General features: G+C 41.9%; 1 non-coding gene across 1 annotated transcript; it reads left to right on the forward strand.

Annotated features, from left to right (window-relative positions):
* Window positions 1–1,941: 1,941 nt before the first annotated feature.
* On the forward strand, window positions 1,942–2,076 carry LOC136154947 (small nucleolar RNA SNORA70). The gene has a single exon (XR_010660642.1). It is a non-coding gene; the product is annotated as a small nucleolar RNA SNORA70 (small nucleolar RNA).
* The last annotated feature ends 1,723 nt before the right edge of the window (window positions 2,077–3,799 follow it).

Consider the following 3,799-nt stretch of genomic DNA (forward strand, 5'->3'; position numbering starts at 1 on the left):
CACCATTGCACAATTATTTTTTTTTCATACAGCTATCAACTGTCTCCTTTTTAAACCTTTGTGAGGGGAGTAACAAGCTGTTTTATTTCTTCAAAGTTTACTCTAATTTGTATTAGTAAACATCAGATACTCCCAAAATATGTGTTGAATAAGTGAATCTTTATACCACCAGCACTTAGCACAGTGCTGGGACACACACATTAGGTGCTTCATAAATATTTGTTTAGTTAACAAAGCAATGCTTAATCCCTTTTCTCACTGTTATGTGCTCTCCTTCTAGGTACTCTCCTACTTCTTCAAACAAATCCTTTAGTAGGAAGCCCCCAGTGCCTCTTAGCCAGCTTGTGGGTCTGTTTTCCAGGGCAAAGGGCTACCTTGAAGGAAATAGTATGACTTATGGAAACATGACTAGAAAAGAGGCTGTATCAAGCTGGCAGTAGCAGACAAGGGTAGAATATTTGTCAGAACTTAAATAGGCTTGCTGCAAAGGTTGAAGAAGGAAATGGCAACCCACTCCTGTATTCATGGCTGGGAAATCCCATGGACAGAGGAGCATGGTGGACTTTAGTCCATGGGGTCTCAAAGGTGTTAGACACAACTTAGTGACTAAATAACAACAACAGACTTGGTGCAAAGGTAACTGTAGATAATGGCCAAGTCTTTCTGGAGCAATGATTCCCAAACTTGTGTGGACATCAGAATTATTGGGAAATAATTCTCCATGAGTCTATTCATGTGTTATGAGTAGAGGCACTGACTTTTAAAGAATGATTGCACAGTGAAAAGTCTTGGAAGATAGAGATAGTATATCCTTCCAGAACAAAAGACATATTTATTTCTCTCCCATATAGTAAAGATAATCTCTCCTTCTAAAGCTCAGACATGTTTTTTGTAAAAGATTATGCTTATAAAAGATTCAGCTTCCTAAACTTGACATTCTTCTTCTCTAACACAACCCACAACACATGTGCTTGCATCACTTGACCCTACTTGTGTCATCTATGAGAATTAGGGCATTGGAAACTGACATGCATGCTAACACTCTGGCTACTGGTACTGCTGAGTAGTAAAAATAGTGACCATATAATTAAATAATAATAACAACAACTCTTAACTCTGACCCAGGAATTTCATGTCTTATGCCAGAATTCATGAAACCATGACAAGCAAACTTGTTAACATCCAAGTAAAGTAAAATCTCAAACCTTTCACAGTTCTTAGCAGGAATCACATGAAGAGCTTAGTTAAAATGTAAGTTCTTGGGTCCTCCCTCAGACTATCATTTGGTGATTCTAGAATGAAGCCCAGTAATATGCATTTTTGATAAATGTTTCTGATGTCAGAAGTCTTTAGACCTCTCTAGAGAAATACTGCTTTTAGGATTTTGCTAACTTAGATTTGACTGTTTGCTTGTGCTACGTTGCTTCAGTCATGTCCAACTGTTTGTGACCTTTGGACTGTGGCCCACCAGGCTCCTGTCTCCATGGGATTCTCCAGGCAAGAAAAGTGGAGTAGGTTGCCATGTCCTCCTCCAGAGTATTTTCCCGACCCAGGAATTGAACCTATATCTCTTATGTCTCCCACATTGGCAGGCGGGTTCTTTGTAGACAAGAGATATCACTTTCTTCTTGCATGGCTAGAGGTAATCATTGATTAGCATTGGCAGATTTTTTGGTTCGAAAGAAACTGTTAAAACAGAAAATATCTACTCACTATTCCCTAGTAGCTCAGTTGGTAAAGGGTCTGCCTGCAATGCAGGAGACCCAGATTCAATCCCTGGGTAGGGAAGTTCCCCTGGAGAAGGAAATGGCAACCCACACCAGTACTCTTGCCTGGAGAATTCCATGGACACAGGAGCCAGGCGGGCTACAGTCCATGGGGTCACAAAGAGTCGGACACAACTGTGTGACTTTCACTTTTTTCATAAGAAATCCATAAGAATTGCAGCCAATTAAGCCGACTGTGCTCTTTTCCCCATGGGGGCCCAGTGTGCAATGGCTGCAAACAGCAGCCTCCTTGGTAGTGTATGCAACCTGTTGCCTGTACAGGTAGCCCTAAGGGACCTTGGAGACAACTCTTCCTAGTGGGCACTCATGACTGGCCTGCTGTTTCTCAATCTAGACTCCAGACAGGTACGCGCGGTGCCTTTGGAAAGCCCCAGGGCACAGTGGCCAGGGTCCACATTGGCCAGGTCATAATGTCCATCCGCACCAAGCTGCAGAACAAGGAGCATGTGATTGAAGCCCTCTGCCGGGCCAAGTGCAAGTTCCCTGGCCGTCAGAAGATCCACATCTCCAAGAAGTGGGGATTTACCAACTTTAATGCGGATGAATTTGAGAACATGGTGGCAGAAAAGCGACTCATCCCGGACGGCTGTGGGGTCAAATACATCCCTAATCATGGTCCCCTGGACAAATGGCGGGCCCTGCACTCATGAGCATCAGCTCTGTTCCCTCCTTAATCACGCTCACCAATAAATGCTATTTCCTGTTAAAAAAAAAAAAAAAGAAGAAAATTTAATGTTCCAAGTGAAATAAAACAACCTCAGAAAAGCTTAAAAAAAAAAAAGAAAGAAAGAAATCCATAAGAGAAAGTTATGTACTGGCTAGAGTAAAATTGAGAGAAATGGAAACATAAGAATAAACTCATATGTATGTCAATAAGCTCAATATTTTAATCATTGTGTAAATTAAACTTGAGCTTTTGTTTGTCCTCTGAGAAAAAGTGGGAAGTGATTTACATTCACACTTAATTTTTTATTGGATTGGTTCCTCCAGCCTGAGTTTCAACAAATATTTATTGAACACCTATTGTGTGTTCAGCACTGTTCTAGTGTTGCAGAAACCAGTACTCGAGAAACCAAGCACCACACTCAGAGAGTTGGAGAACTTGGGTTTATTACACCGGCGGGCCCAGAGGAGTTAACACTCCAAGCTCTGAGCCCCGAACAAAGGGATTACAGAGTTTTTATACACGGACAGCCATGATTAAGCGGGTTTGCGGGTTTGCAGGGGCTAGGATGTTTGCAAAGAGCAGGACAAGGGTGAGTGAGATAAACTCCAGTTCCTAGTATTGTGAGTCCCCACTTTTTGAGACCTATGTGATTCAGACTTTGCAAGGAGCAAGCTGAGTTACAGAGGCAGAAGGAGCAGGAGGTTATGTAAAATTTTAACTTTTCCTCTTTGCTAGGTGTCAGAAATCCAGAGATGAATAAGACAAAATCCCAAGTTCGAGGCATTTATATTCTAGTGGGGGGATACAGACACTGAACCCATAGACAGACACCTCACATATTTTCAGATGGCAAAGAAAATAAAACAGAATAAAGAGATAAAGACTTGGTGAGTGTTTAGGGACATTTTAGCTATAATCAGAGAAGGCCTATCTGAGGAGGTAGCATCTGAGCTGTGTTTTAAGGAGACTTTTTAGCTCTGTCAGTTTCTACCTGCTAGAGGCTTGTCCATTTGCAGAAATGAAACCCTTTAGCCTTCATGGTCAGCCTCACCTTACCTAGCTTCTGACAAGCTTGAAAACATATCAAGGGCTTCTTTTTATTGGTGGCTGAAGTTCAGAATTAGCTTGCTGCCTTGACTTCATTCATTTTACACATATTTATGGAAGACATACCCTATCAAGACTTATTCTAGGCACTGGGGATGCATGCATGCATGCTCAGCCACTAAGTCATATCCAACTCTTTGTGACCCCATGGAGAGTAGCCCACCAGGTTTCTCTGTCCATGGAATTTCCCAGGCAAGAATACTGGAGTAGGTTGCCATTTCCTACTCCAAGGGATCTT

Source organism: Muntiacus reevesi, chromosome X, assembly GCF_963930625.1.
Source record: "Muntiacus reevesi chromosome X, mMunRee1.1, whole genome shotgun sequence".
NCBI classification, from domain to species: domain Eukaryota; kingdom Metazoa; phylum Chordata; class Mammalia; order Artiodactyla; family Cervidae; genus Muntiacus; species Muntiacus reevesi.